The sequence below is a fragment of the Nycticebus coucang genome, chromosome 4 (genome assembly GCF_027406575.1).
Source record: "Nycticebus coucang isolate mNycCou1 chromosome 4, mNycCou1.pri, whole genome shotgun sequence".
NCBI lineage: Eukaryota > Metazoa > Chordata > Mammalia > Primates > Lorisidae > Nycticebus > Nycticebus coucang.
The window spans coordinates 131290863-131305933 of NC_069783.1; the positions used below are offsets into that span (position 1 = coordinate 131290863).

General features: G+C 44.6%; 1 long non-coding RNA gene and 1 pseudogene across 1 annotated transcript; one reads left to right on the forward strand and one right to left on the reverse strand.

Moving 5' to 3' along the window:
• The first annotated feature begins 1160 nt into the window (after positions 1-1160).
• On the forward strand, positions 1161-6002 carry LOC128583517 (uncharacterized). Its single transcript, XR_008379482.1, has 3 exons — positions 1161-1469; positions 2818-2956; positions 5509-6002. It is a non-coding gene; the product is annotated as an uncharacterized LOC128583517 (long non-coding RNA).
• Positions 6003-6078: 76 nt separating this feature from the next.
• On the reverse strand, positions 6079-12335 carry LOC128583482 (BEN domain-containing protein 6-like; annotated as a pseudogene).
• Between the last annotated feature and the right edge of the window lie 2736 nt (positions 12336-15071).

Genomic DNA, 15071 nt, shown 5'->3' on the forward strand with positions numbered 1-15071 from the left:
CGTTTAAACCCACCAGCCCTGGTACATGTGGCCAGCACCCTAACCACTGAGCTACAGGCACCAAGCCAAAATGTCTGTTGTTGTTGTCTTTTTCTGTTTGTTTGTTTGTTTGTTTTATTTTGTTTTATTTAGCAGGTCCAGGCTGAGTTCAAACCCACCAACACCGGTACAGGGGGCCAGCACTCTAACCATTGAGCTATAGGTACCCAGCCAATTTTAAATAATTTTTAAAAATAGAGACAAGATCTCACTATGCTGCCCAGGGTAGTCTCAAACTCCTGGCCTCAACCAATATTCTTGCCTCAGCCTCCCAAAGTACTGGGATTTTGAAAAGTTAAGTGGATGAAAATATGGATATCTAAAACACTCCATCTTATGTTCTTATTCACTAAATTCTTCTACGGAAATGGTCTCAGATTTGTTCTCTGTGACATCTGTGAGAAAAATGACAGCAAATATTATTGTACGCATTTTGTAGGTGTAGAATGACTTGCCTCAGTTCACATAGAAAGTCTTTGATCCAGGTATTCTTTCTCAATTGTTTGCCTAGCATGCAGAATACTGATTATGAGATTTTTTTTTTTTTTTTGAGATAGAGTCTCAAGCTGTTGCCCTGGGTAGAGTGCCGTGGTGTCGTAACTCATAGCAACCTCCAACTCTTGGGCTTAAGTGGACCTCTTGCCTCAGTTCTTCTATTTTTAGTGGAGACAGCCTCATTTTTGCTCAGGCTGTTCATGAACTCGTGAACTCAAGCAATCCACCTGCCTTGGCCTCCCAGGGTGCTAGGATTACAGGCATGAGCCACCAAGCCCAGCCTGACTATAAGCTTTGAACACCTGGGTTCAAGTTCTAACTCAATCTCTTCAAGATTTTTTATGTAATTTAGGTTTTATAACCAGAGAGATTTGAAGATGGTTAATATTTCTAAGCTACAGTCATTTTCTCTGCAAAATGAAGTTAGTAATTCAACCTACCATATGGGAGATAATTGTATGAGTAAGTGAGGTGACAAATGCAAAAACTCAGAACTATGCTTACGTAGTAAACAGACAAAATATGTTAACTATTATCAGTGTTGTTTTCTACCTGAATAAATAGATAAATGAATTCTGTTGAAGAGAAAGTTTATTAGATTATGTTTTTTGAATTAAGAATTCAGTTTCAGCTTTCATTTCCGGCATTGATATTGGGTGAATATGATTCCTATGTAGTACACATAATTGGCTGCTTTCCTGTGAGCTGTGAAAGTGGTTGTGCTATTGAATGGCACTGATTGTGTCCCTGTTGAGTTCTACAGCATTGTGACTGTTACAGGAAACTTGATGAACAGGAAGTGCCTGAACAGAATTGCTGTCTGCTTCGTAGCCCTGAAGGGTCAGAGACTGAAAAATCAGAGATGGCCCTGATAAGTCTCAGCCTTCCAACCTGGGCAGCCCTTCTACTGGAAGTCTTACTTCCCTGCTCAGCAGGTAGACTGTTTTAAAAGAGATGGCCCTGATAAGTCTCAGCCTTCCAACTGTCAAGTCTGAGTAATAACCTTCAAGCACCAGACTAGATGTTTGTGTTGTTTATCTCTCCCTAGTATGCAAAGATATCCCTCATACATACACAAAATCCTTAGACCAAAAGCCTATGGCTTTAGTTTGCCTTGAAGGAATTTGTATTGTCTACAATATATAGGCCAGTTTCTACCAATAAAATGTTCAAATGCTGTCTATCTGCGAAGCTTTGTATATTGTATTTGGTGGAATTTTGGTTCCTGGGGAGTCAATACTTGTCTCTTGCTTCTAATATGTCTACAGGGGTCTCTATCCCAGGTTTGAACTCACTTTGACCCTCATTTTGACCCCCATTTAATGCCTTAGTATTTAATCATATTATGATTGAACTTTTTTTATTTTGAGACTGAGTCTCACTCTGTTGTCCAGGCTATTGGAATCAGCCTAGCTTATAACAACTTCAAACTCCTGGTTTCAAATGATCCTCCTGCCTCAGCTGCCTAAGGAGTTGGGACTACAAGTACTGCCACAATGCCGGCTGGGTTTTTTTTTTTTTTTAATTTTATTTTTGTCTTTAGTAGAAACAGGGTCTCACTCTTGCTCAGGCTGGACATGAACTCCTGAGCTCAAGTGATCCTTCCACCTCAGCTTTCTAGAGTGCTAGTATTACAGGGATGAGCCACCATGCCCAGGCATGATTGAACATTTTTGTTTTCACATTTTTTATTTCCTACAAATTGTAAATTCCTTAGTTCCTGCCTGTAAGATCATAAAGTTTTTTGGACCAAACACAGTTGATACTTCATACATATTTTTAATAAATGGTTATTGTTGTGCCCAAGTCACGAGATCCCCCACATAAATCACCCGGAGACCAAGTCTTTATTTATAAGCTTGAGCCTGGGCTCCCTGGTCCTGGTGCAGCAGGAGAGCAGAGAAACCCTGATCTCGAAAAGGAGGGAGGATTTTAAGGGTACAGAAAGGATAGAAAAGGGAGGGGGTGTGAGGTGAGCTGCTGGGGCGAGCTAATAGGGGTCTAGGGGACTGAGCAGTATTTGTCCTTGGGTGTCTGGGAGAGTGTTGCTATCACTCGGAGCAGACATTATGCAAGGGCACAGATCATGGGGCAAGGACAGGGGGGCAGGGAAGGGAGCAGGTTGCCTAATGCCTTTGGTATGCAGCTGCAAAATGAAGACTGAGGGACAAGATGAAGTTAGTTTTAACAAAATGGAGTTAACTTGGTCCTTACAGTTATGTTAAAAATTAAAATGTGAGATGAGGAAATTTACAGGAAAATGCCCTTATTTTCTGCTTTTAGAAATCAAAAGAATGTCTCATTATGGTGTTGCATTCGAGAATCGGAATCACCAAGAGAGAGCTGGACACCGATGCAAATCACATGAGGGCATTTATTCAGGCTCGAACCAAGGCTGTCGGCCTTCCCCCAGACGCAGCTGGTGAGACCTAGAGCCCAGAGCCCTGTACTCGTCATGGGCTGGGGGTTTTATGCAGTGGATATGGGGTGAGGGGCATGGGAAGCAAAGTGTGGCCTTTGGATTGGTTATCTCTTATGCCTATACTAGAATTTAAAGCTGATAGGGTCCCGCCAATCTCAATGGCCAGAAGGGTGGGGGTGGGGTGGGGAGAGTTCTGACACACTCCGGGAGATAGGGACACATCCCAGGAGATAGGGCTATCCCTTTATGTTCATCTACATGGAGATGAAATGGTTTTGTAATATCAGGGAGTCCCAAAGTGGGGGAAGAGAGCAGAGCAGTCTTAAGTTCTCTTTCTGTTGTCCATTCGAAGGGGTGTCCCTCCCTCATGGCTTCATAGAGGGGTTTTGCAATTTCAGCAAAGCCTGGTACCCAAAGTCAACAGAACCCTGCAGACCCCAAAAACTCTCGCACTTGCCTGGGGTTTGTTGGGGTTGGGATCTTAAGTACAGTCTGCTCCCTGGCCTCAGTGAGCCATCTCTGTCCATCTTTAAGGGTATATCACAGGTAACTCACAGTTTGCTGACAGATCTGGGCCTTCTTTGCCGATGCTCGATATCCCCGTCCCCCACTCCCCCCAAGTGTGACGAGCAGGTCTCAGTTAGTCTCTCCCACCTGGGGTTAGGGATTCTAGGCTAATTGAAGAGAAGACTTTTTAAGTCCCCTAAAACAGGATCCCAGGAATTTGAGCAGAAAGTAATTATTGACCTAAGTGTGATTATGCTATAGCTTTTAAAAACTATTATGCCTTTCTAATGTAGCTTATTACCTAGAATTCAACATCTACTTATCTTAGATGGAATATTTTGCTGAAGATCCTTTCTGTAAATCAATTACAGTCATGTGCCACCTAACAAGCTTATGTCAACAATAAACTACATATGTCATGGTAATCTCATAAAAATATAACAAGGCTATACAGGTGTACCTTTTAAAAATCTTTTCTACTATATTTTTACTGTATCTTTTCTATATTTAGATACACAAATACTTCACCACTGTGTTATAGTTGCCTGCCATATTTAGTACCATAACATACTGTACAGATTTGTTACCTAGGAGCAATAGGCTATACCATATAGCCTGGGTATATAACAGGATACACGTATACCACCTATACCACAACAACTAAATTGCCTAATGCATTTTTTTAATTTATTTATTTTTATTGTTAAATCATAGCTGTGTACATTAGTGCAATCAAGGGGTATAATGTGCTGCTTTCATATACAATCTAAAATATTCTCATCAAACTGTTCAACGTAGCCTTCATGGCATTTTCTTAGTTACTGTATATAGGCATTTAGTAAGTTTCACCTGTACCCATTCTAAGATGCACCATAGATGTGGTCCCACCCATTACTCTCCCTCCACTAAAACCTTCCCCCTCCCTTCCCCTTCCTTGGCCCTTTCCCCATAATTGCATTTTTTTTAATGATGCATTTTTCAAGCTCCTCCTCATATGGCAAGCAATGCATAACTGTATGTGAAGTCCCTTAATTAGGGACTAAGTTGCTAAAGTAATTTCTAAAGTTATCATTATTTACTATGTATGAGATTTTTTTTTAAGGAGCCAAAAATGTGTTTTGTGTCAGGGGAACTTAATTTGGGGCTAGGTTTTTGATTATTTAACTTGCTCCAGAGTTGCAAAGTGTTTTGTTTTGAAGAAGGGAGTGAAAGAGAAAGTGGTTGAAGTCTGAAAAAGTATTTGAAGTTTTATTCTATTTAAGGCAAATTATTATAATTCTATTTAAATAAAACCAGTAAAGAAAATGTCAAACTTTAAGAATACTAGTTTCTTCCCAGCTACTCGGGAGGCTGAGGTAAGAGAATCGCTTAAACCCAAGAGTTTGAGGTTGCTGTGATGCCACGGCACTCTACTGAGGGCCACATAGTAAGACTCTGACTCAAAAAAAAAAAAAAAAGAATACTCATTTCCTGTGAAATGTGAGAGGAAGGAAGAAAGTCAGCACCAATTTCAGAAATCTGATTCTAACAACAGGTCATCTCTAAATGAGGTAAATCTTGGAATCACCTCCAACTTTAAAACCATTACTGTGCACCAAGTCATATGCTAGATTCTGGGAAAAAGACGAAGTACTATTTTATCTCCAAGTGAGAGAGACAAACCTCTCTCCTGTGTCTGCACCCATATTAGAATTCTAACAGTCCTCACTTCTGCTCTCCAAACTTCAAATAAGGGGTTAGAGCCAAGAGCCAGGACTTTAGTAAAAGCACCAGAAATATTCTCAGAGTTCCACATTTTCCTAAGAGTGATACACACTGAAGAGTTGTGAAATGAGTCACTTGGGTTCTGTTATAGTAGTATTTGAAGATAATAATTTAACATGCTGACTTTAACACACTATGTGTCTTTCTCCATGTGTGCGTACAGGATAGACCTTCTAGATTATTGACTGTGTTTGCCCATTGCTGACCTAAAGGGCTATTCATTTGCAGCAATACCTTCTCTGCTAAGTTGAATTGCTCAACTCTTAAAACCCTTCCTACAGAAATTTCAGAGTCATCTCTGATTCCATGGCAGCCCCCACATGATAGAGTGGTGAATTAATTGTCAAACGTGGAAGAAAGGATACTGAAAGTTGAGCAGAAATGGCAACATTTTGGAGTAAATAACCAATGGAACAAATGTGTGTTCTGCCTGCCGCCCTAACTGGTGCTCATTTTTTTTTATCTTTTCAGTGGGATTTATTTACGTTTAAGTAAAAGTAGCAAATGTTACATAAGTTATTTCTTTAAGAACATTTAATTTATACAACTACATTGTTATCAAGCAACATTTATGGAATGTGCCCTGGATCTGGGATATTGAACTTTGTAACTATTGTAGCATTCTCTTTTCCAAGTTTAAACATGACCTTGTGCAGTGAAGAAGCATGGCTTCTCATTGTAGAGTTATCATGTATGACAACCTGACCTGCAGGAAGGCTTTGGGTGTTTAATCTTCTATTGATTTACAAAATGATTTGTGTGTGTGATTATTCAACCCATATGATTGTTTCAACACATTTTTCTTCTGCTGTGATTAAAATAAATCAGCTAAAACTTGCCCCGGCCCGCGGGGAATTCAACGGGGACCTGGGAAACAAAGGGGTCAGTCGAATGAGGGGACAAGAGACACGAAAGAATGAGAGCAAGTCAAGAGTCTGATCAAGCTCCGAAGAGTTTATTTTTCAGCTGGGCTTATAAGCACACAAACGAGGAAGTAACTAAGGGCTATTCCTAACAGGGCGGGGAGGGGGCTAGTTTCTGGAAAATTACTAGGAGAAGGACCCTAAGGCAGCGGGTGCATTTTTGAAGAGATATGCAAGGGAAAAGTACCGTTGCTGTTTATGGTTGAATTCCTGAGAATAGTTTGCTCGTAAAATCAAGATAGCAAGGGGCATTCTTGTGATATGTTTTGGCTCCCGGCATCTCCTCCCTTTTAGTTTTTTAAATTGTTGGGGTCTGTCAGTTGTCAGCGTAGAAGAGAGGGCATTAACCTTTTGGGGGGAAGTATTGACCTGATTCCTCCCGCGGGCATAATGACCGCATGATAAGTTTGAGCGTCTTTTGGGGAGGAGAGGAGAAATTTTTACGACGCTAACCTCTATGCAAATCAGGTTTGCTTCCAAGGGACTCAGAGAGGCTGTTTATGCCTTCCCTCTGCAGTGTCTTTATTGCACCCCGTAAAAAGGTACCCAGGTTGTACTCACATATGATGGTGAGTCAACGTGCATAGCTCTGAGTGCTTACGCGGTTCCCGGAGGAATATCTTCGTTGTTAGGTTAGGCAAGGCCCCGGTCTGCAAGGTCGAGTCTATGATAATGGACTTGAATGGGTTTTGATGCCAGGGAGTCAATCTGTGATTTGATAAAATTCATGATTTTGTTAAGAATAATGGGTCCAAGGGTGATTATTAATAGCAAGAATAAGGGGACCTGCAAGGGGCATGAGTAAGGAGTACATGGAGGATTTCCATCACTCGTTTGCCTCAGAAGAAAATTTTTGTTTTTGTAAATCTAAGCTAAGCTTATGAAGTTTGTCAATCTGTGTTTTCATCGGTCGAATTTTCAGTTAAATAAAAGCGCCAAGCGAAGGGCTTGGTAACTGCTGGAACAGGTTGGCCCAGTGCCGGAAGGCAGAAGATCAGGAGATAAGGCAGCATCATGGATGGAAATCCGTGGTTCTGGAAGGGAAAGGAGAAAGATAATCTCAGGGAGGTTTTTCTCCCTGGATTTTAGAATTGTTATCAATTTGTTTTACTAATCTTTCAGGCAGCCATCTGGCTGCATTTTCTTTCATATTCGGACTGCACATAATTAGTCTTAGTTGGGCCAGGATGTCTCTGCCCCAGAGATTGACTGGGAGGCCAGGCACAACATAAGGTTGGACAGTACCAGTGTTGCCTTCCTCGTCTGTCCATTTGAGGATTTCAGCACTCTGTTGGGGGTTGGAGGTTTGGCCAATACCCCGGAGATGGGTTAGGGAAGTAGTGAGGGGCCAGGAAGGGGGCCAGTATTTACTGGCGATTACTGTGGCGTCTGCCCCAGTGTCAAGTAACCCTTCAAAAGTTTTGCCGTTTAGTTGTAGCTTAAGGAGGGGTTTTTCTTGTGTGATTTGTCTGACCCAATAGGCATCAGAGGAACCGAGGTTATGAGTACCCTGGGTTTTTAGAGAATAAGGATGGTTGGAGGGTAAGAGGGGAAGTAATATTAGCTGAGCTATTCTTTGGCCTGGGTGAATGGTTATAGGGCCGAGCGAGGCGGAAGCAAGTATTTTAATTTCTCCGGCGTAATCGTTATCAATGATGCCGGGGGGAATAGTGAGGCCTTGTAGGGTGGTACTGGCACGGCCAAGAAGAAGTCCGAAAGTGTTGGGGGGCAAGGGACCATAAACCCCAGTAGGGAGGATTTGGATGCCCATTTCAGGTGTTAGTATTGCGCTGGTGGAGGAACAGAGGTCCAGTCCTGCGCTGCCGGCAGTTGCTCGGGAGAGGGAGAGGAGGCTTGGACTTGAGGGGGCGGGTTTTGGGGGACAAACCTGATAGCCCCAGGGGTTTGTGCCCGTTTGGGGGCCAGGGGCTGCCCCCGTAGGAAGTTTCCCTGCTTCTGAGGTAAGGGATTGCCTTGGGCGTCTGTTTTTGAATGGCATTCGGACGCCCAGTGTTTGCCTCGCTTGCATCCTGGACAAAGAGTGGGCGGTATGGGTCGTTCGGCCTTAGGGGCCGTGCAGTCTCTAGAAAAGTGTCCTGGTTGTTTACAACTAAAACAAGTTTTTGGGTTGTTTCCCTGAGCGAATTCTTTAAGGGCGGCTCCAATAGCGAGTCCCATGGAGTGAGCGGTGCCGATACCTGCACAAAGTTTAACATAATCAGAAATGGTCTTGCCGCTGCGGTGAGGCCGTATGGCGGCTTGACATGCAGGGTTTGCATTTTCAAATGCGAGATGTTTAATGATCTCGCTTTCATTTTCTTGTTGGCCGACGAGCCTCTCAGCCGCATCGGTAAGGCGGCTGATGAAATTACTATAAGGCTCGTCAGGGCCCTGTCGAATGTTGGCCAAGGAGGTAGTTGCCGATCTCTTGGGAGGGAGCTTTCTCCATGCTTTAAGGGCAGCATTCTGTATTTGGGCCAGGAGGCCGGGGGAAAATTTAGCTTGTATGATGTTACTATCATAGGGACTATGTCCCATGAGTTTATCCCTAGTCCATTTCTTGGAGGTCTTATTTTCGAGATTACGGGCTGCTGTTTCTTTGCAGTTATCAGCATATTCGGTTCTCCAGAGGACATAATCACCTCCAGGCAGGGTGGCACGGGTTATAAAGAACCAGTCATTTGGGGTGAGCCACCGCTCGCTCAGAGATTCAACTATAGATATAGTGAAAGGGGCTGTGGGGCCATAGAGGGACACAGCAGATTTTAATTCTTTAACATGCTTGAAATTCAAGCGACGATACTGCTGATCGGTAGTTTCAGCTTTTTCAGCATCTGAGTCAGAGGCCTCGTGGTCATTATCTGAGGCTTCATCTGCCGAGGGGTGTTCATCCCCATCAGAGGGGGGTTTTGGTTCTGATTCGGAAGGGGGATTCCCTTTTATCTTAGTTACAGGAAAGGTGTGCAGCGCCTTTAAAGGTTTTTCTTTTGAGCTATGTTTATGGAACGTTGGGGTGGGGGGGGATTTTTAGCTCCAATTCTAAAGCACGTAACTCTTGAATGAGTTTTAAATGTTTCTTCCTTGTTTGGAGTAAGTCCTTAAGGGAGGAGACCTCTTGACATAGTTTGCGTTTGACATTTTCAATTGGCGTATCTACGCCTAGAATTAGAGCACAAAATGGAGGGGCAGAAGCATAGGAAGGGGGATGATTTAGGATGGAAGGGAAGGGAGGCCAGTCAGAATGGTGATACTTAGCGGCCTCCTCTTCCCGGGTGGTCGTTTCTTCGGGGGAGAGGGAGTTGGGAGGGGGCTCCTCAAGGGAGGGGTATAGGGAATTAATAGGAGGTTTGAGAGGTTCAGGATTGGGGGGAGTGTCAGACTCAGGCATAGGAACAGAAACAGAAGGGCAGGCTGAGGGTGGTCTGGAGTGTTCTTTAAGCACCTTTTCTCTTTAACAACTTCTTGGATATCAGGCCATTGGTTGTAAGTTTTTAAAATATCATAGATCAAGTTCCAGTAGGAAAATGCATGAACGGGGATTTTTTCGGGGCCAAATGTTCTATAATAATCTTTTAGACAATCACCGACTCTAGTCCATCTCAGAACATCAATAGTGCCTTCTTGGGGGAACCAAAGACAGATATCACCAATAAAAACAAAAAATTTATAGAGATCTTTTTTCTTTATCCGAATTCCTCGTGTCTTGAGGGACTCCTTGAGTCCCTGAATAAACAAGTCATGTTTACTTAACGTTTGTCCCATAAACTCGTTGCTTTCTCTTACCTTGATGGATCAGACTCGCAGGTGGGCAATTCTGCGGCGATCTCAGTGCGGATCTTCACTCACGTCCTTCTTGTGGCGCGGCGATCACAGTGCGGATTTTCACTCACAACCTTGGTGTTGCGGCAATCCAATGATAAGGGTACCCTTACTGGCAGCAACGTTCGATGACACCCCCGTACCCTTGCCCCTCGTCGGGCGCCAATTGCCCCGGCCCGCGGGGAATTCAACGGGGACCTGGGAAACAAAGGGGTCAGTCGAATGAGGGGACAAGAGACACGAAAGAATGAGAGCAAGTCAAGAGTCTGATCAAGCTCCGAAGAGTTTATTTTTCAGCTGGACTTATAAGCATTCAAACGAGGAAGTAACTAAGGGCTATTCCTAACAGGGCGGGGAGGGGGCAAGTTTCTGGAAAATTACTAGGAGAAGGACCCTAAGGCAGCGGGTGCATTTTTGAAGAGATATGCAAGGGGAAAGTACCGTTGCTGTTTATGGTTGAATTACTGAGAATAGTTTGCCTGTAAAATCAAGATAGCAAGGGGTATTCTTGTGATATGTTTTGGCTCCCGGCAAAAACTAAGCTGTTTAGCAACATAGTCAACCAAATAGATATGACGTTATATCTTCTATAGGATGTCTTAGGCGATATTGATGTTTTATATTACACATATGTAGTTAATATACTTTGGGCAATAAAAAGTTAAAACATGTCTGGTAAACAAACAAAAAGGAAATTCTGAAAATCAATGCATTGTTTTAATAATCCCCCAAACCTGGATTTGTGTGTGTGTGTGTGTGTGTGTTAGAGTAGAGTCATATTAAAATATAAAAACCTTGACACCTGCAAGATTTTTTTCATATTCCTATTTTATACATTTTTAGATAATGGAATAATTCTATAATTTTATTGCTAAAATCTTACTACTTGTTAGTCATGATTATCAGATTTTCATTATTATCTGAATTTGCTGCTCTCATATTTGTGAACATCGATTATTTCACTGTTTACTTTTCCAAACATGTACTTACACTAAGATTCAAACACTCTAAAGAGGAGTCATTGATAATAATAAATGTATAATGATCAGTTGGGACGATGAATAATCTTAAAGATTGAAATTTTTGTTGCTATGATAAGAATTCTGACTATCCAGTTAAGTTAGCTGTACAGAGTAGTATGGGGGGATCAGGAAATGCATACTTCCAAAAAATGATATTGCACGCTTATTTGATTGGGAGAAATTCTCTGGTCTGATGCATCACTGGTATTTAGGAGGGATTCTACCTACATGCAGCTTCTTCAGCGAGCTTGTTGGTCCCTCAGGGAGCCCAGTGATGATACGATGTCTTACAGCTTGTCACTGCAGATGTCTGTCTCTGCTCACTGCCAGGAGGGTTGCAGATTCTCCACAAAATCCAATGCTAGATTTAGAACTGAAGGAGCTTTGTTACAGATACCTGTAATACCAAAATAATCTACTTAATATCCTGAGAGTTAGGATTTTTGCTTAAATTTGGCTTCTTGGTACAGTTGTTTAGCTTTTGCCCTATCATACTCCTAATTGAAACATCATCCGTATTGGTAAATAATTGTTTTGTTACTCCTATGATTTCTTGAACTTCATTCTGATTCATAGCTGGTTTTACGGCTTTGTCCCTTGAAGTACAGGATTTTGTTCCCGTCAGGCTGTGTGTGGCCATATATTCATTTGTGTATAGCACTTGCATTAAGTCATTAATAAACTTCTGAGGCTTGCTCTTATTACAACGGGCAATCTGCCATTTCTCAATCTTGAACTGCTTCTTATCAGCCTGATGCTCTTCCTCAGCCTTCAAGGAAACTGGTGAACTGCAATTAGAATTAGAGTTACTGCATGTTGAAGTAAATGAGTCTGGGGAGGAGTTGTTTGTTGCTCTCCAGAGGGTGGATGCAGACGTAGACGTGGTTCCTACACCTTTAAGCAGGGCTTCTGCCATACCAACCAGCTCTGCAAACTGGGTGACTGCCTGTGGTAACACTTGAAGCATGACCAAAGACTGTCCAAGTCCGCTGTTTTCTTTTCGTGTTTGTTAGTTTTCTTTCAGGCTTTTTATTTTGGTGCACAATTCCTCCTTAGACAGTTCTGCTAAGGGCTCTTCATCCTCACTGGAGATCTCACCGGGCAGAAAGGCATTTCCCGAATATGGGTCTCTCGGTCCTTTATCCAGGTCATTATTTGCATGTTCTGAGTTCATTGTCTCTGTCCTTTTCCCCTTTCTTTTTCTAAAAGCTTGAGTATTGGCAATTTCATCTGTTGGAAAGATCATCTGCATTTTCTCAATTTGTTATCAAAGATTTTCTGAGATGGTAGGAGGAAGGAATGTCCATGTAGATGATGCTATTCTGCACGTGGCCCAAAAGTTAATGTTTTCCCGGGCTGCGTGCTCCAAAGCCCCAGCCTCGGGGCGGGGCGCAGGGAGGTGGGAGGTAGGGGGAGCACCGCCAGGAGGCTCCCGCCAGTGCCTCACCGTTCCCCCTGGCTCCGTGGCACCCCCTGACGCCGGACTCCCCAGCAGTTCGGCCTAGTAAGGCTGGACAGGCGAAGGCCCCAGGTGTCCACCAAGCCAAGAGGTGCCTGGCCAGTGCACCTGAGGACAGTGCGGACAGGCCGGCGGCCCCACGGGAGGGCGCTGGGCGCTGGGCGCTCAGGCCCGAGCGCAGCCTGCGGCCGCCGCCGCAGCTGCCGCAGCTGCCGCAGCCATGTCCGCGCACCCAGCATCAGCCTCCTGGCCGTGGTGTCCAACTGGTGATCATTTTGCAGGTCAATTGTGTTTCTTGGAAGCAGTACTGCTGGGGGGGAAGAAGAATATCTCTGGGATTTCAGCTTGGAGGAAGACGAGTTCAGGCTGCCAGAACCGAGCTAGCACTTCTGAATGTGCCAAGAGGCGAGGCTCTGTGACGTCCTTGGGAAGCTCCGGCGCCCCTACCATAATGGGCTGCTGGAGTCCTGAGGCTACCCTAGTCAGTGGCCGAAATCTTGCTCTGCTAAGGGCGGGAGGGATGTTCTGGTGTGAGACAGTTGTATCTCTGTGGGGAGGGGGTTTGGGCTCAGGGACTGTGGGCAACAGCTCACCCTGACGGCATGGAGCCAGCCCGAGCTTAATAAAGGTTGCTGCGTAAACAAAGGTTGTCGTAGATAAAGGGTGGGGGCGGGGCACACAGTTGCAGTGGGTGCTCGCGCTGCGGAGCTGCCATAAGAGTTCCGGCTCTCATTGGCGCCGGAGCCTCTGGACATTATGTCCCTACTGCGACTGTGGACCCCACGGGTCCTTCTCACGGAGCAATTGTTGTGGCTGCTGATACAGGCAGCTGCTATTTGGAGGTGGCCCCCTGACAGGGTCCAGCCTACCTCCGAATCCCCAGGGCCCAAAGAGCCCTGGTCTTCCCTCTCTTCGGATCTCTCACCCGAATCCCCTCATGTGCCTACACCCCCAGCAGATCCTGGGGACTTTGATTACCTGGGGTCTTCTGCTCCTTCCCACTTGTTGGCTTCACCTCAGGAGTTGCCTGAGAATTTGGCTCCATTCCCGGACACGGATTCAGCTCAAGAGCTACCTCAAGGGCCAGATAGGGTTACTATTCTACGTCGTCGGCTTCTGAGGAATAAGCTAAGGAGACGACGAAGCCCTCCAGAGGTGGTTCCAACGCCCGGTTGGGATCAGAACCCAGTCCTAACTCTGCGTCCTCAACTCATAAGGAAGATTCAAACTGTAAGTCCAGATGAGGTTACAGCTCACCAGGCATTTGAAATACTTGTTCCACCTCTAGATAGTCACAGTTCAAAACCAACAACATTCATTGTTTCACCAAAGAACCTGAAGGAAGATCTAGCTCAACATCCACAGCTCACTAAAGTTGTTGGAGCTCTAGACCAATTTGAATCAAAATCTCGGTCTTACAAACGAATTCTGCAGAATGACGATTATACAGATCAAAGTATGGATTTACTTTACCCTGGCAGCATACCTCTGGGATTTGTGAGAAACCCAGAGGTGGCTCAAGAGGCCCGTGCACAAGGTGAACTTTCTCAGTTCAATGTAAAAGATGAAAGTCGAAATCCAGAGACCCCTGAGGAGATCCCATCCTCTTTACTCCATCAAGAAACCCTAGAAGAGTACCCTGAGGAAGTAGAACCTTTAACTGAGCAGCAGGCCTCAGCTCAGGCTCCACAGCCTTTTGAGCAGGTAGAACCTTCTTTAACAGAGCAGGAGACCTCAGCTCAGCAGCCAACTAATACTGACGAGGATGTGTCTCAGCCAGTGATACATCATGAGGTAAATGTTCCATCTCAAACTCGGGCTGAAATTTATCATTTAGTCTTGCCCAAAGTCACAGTTAAACCTGTAGATCTGGAGCTTACACTAACTTCAGAGTCAAGTAACAACATTGAACCTACTTTAAGCCAGCAGCAGGCCCCAGCTCAGCCTCCAGAGCGCCCTGAAGAGGTGGAACTTTCCTCAACCCAACAAGAGGTCTCAAATTTTGAGTAGGTTGGACTGTCCCCAACCCAACAAGAAGGCCCAGCTCAAAACGTAGAGTACCCCCAAGAGGTTGAACCTTCTGCTACACAGCAGGGAACCACAGCTAAGCCTCCAGGCCTTCCTGTGGAGGCTGAGCCTTCCATTAGTGAGCAGGAGCAGCCACCTCAGCCTTTTGTGTCTCCTGGGGAGGCTGAACATTCTCAAATCCAGCAGGAGGTCACAGCTCAAGCTCCAGAGTCCCCCATGGAGAATATAGCTCAAACACCACCTAACCATGAGGTGACAGTTCAACTTCCAGGTGAGGATCAACCTTATCTTTATTAATTGCCCAGTGTTACAATTAAACCTCCAGATGTGAAGGTTACCATAAATTCACAGCCTACCGAAGAGACAGAACCTTCTTTAACGCAGCAAAAGACCCCAATTCAGCCTCCAGAGGATCCTGAGGAGGTAAAACCTTCTGCCACCCAGGAGAAGAACCCAACTCAGCCTCCAGAGCATCCTGAGGAGGTGAAACCTTCTGCCACCCAGGAGGAGAACCCAACTCAGCCACCAGAGCATGCTGAGAAGGTGAAACCTTCCGCCACCCAGGAGGAGACACCAACTCAACATCTAGAACA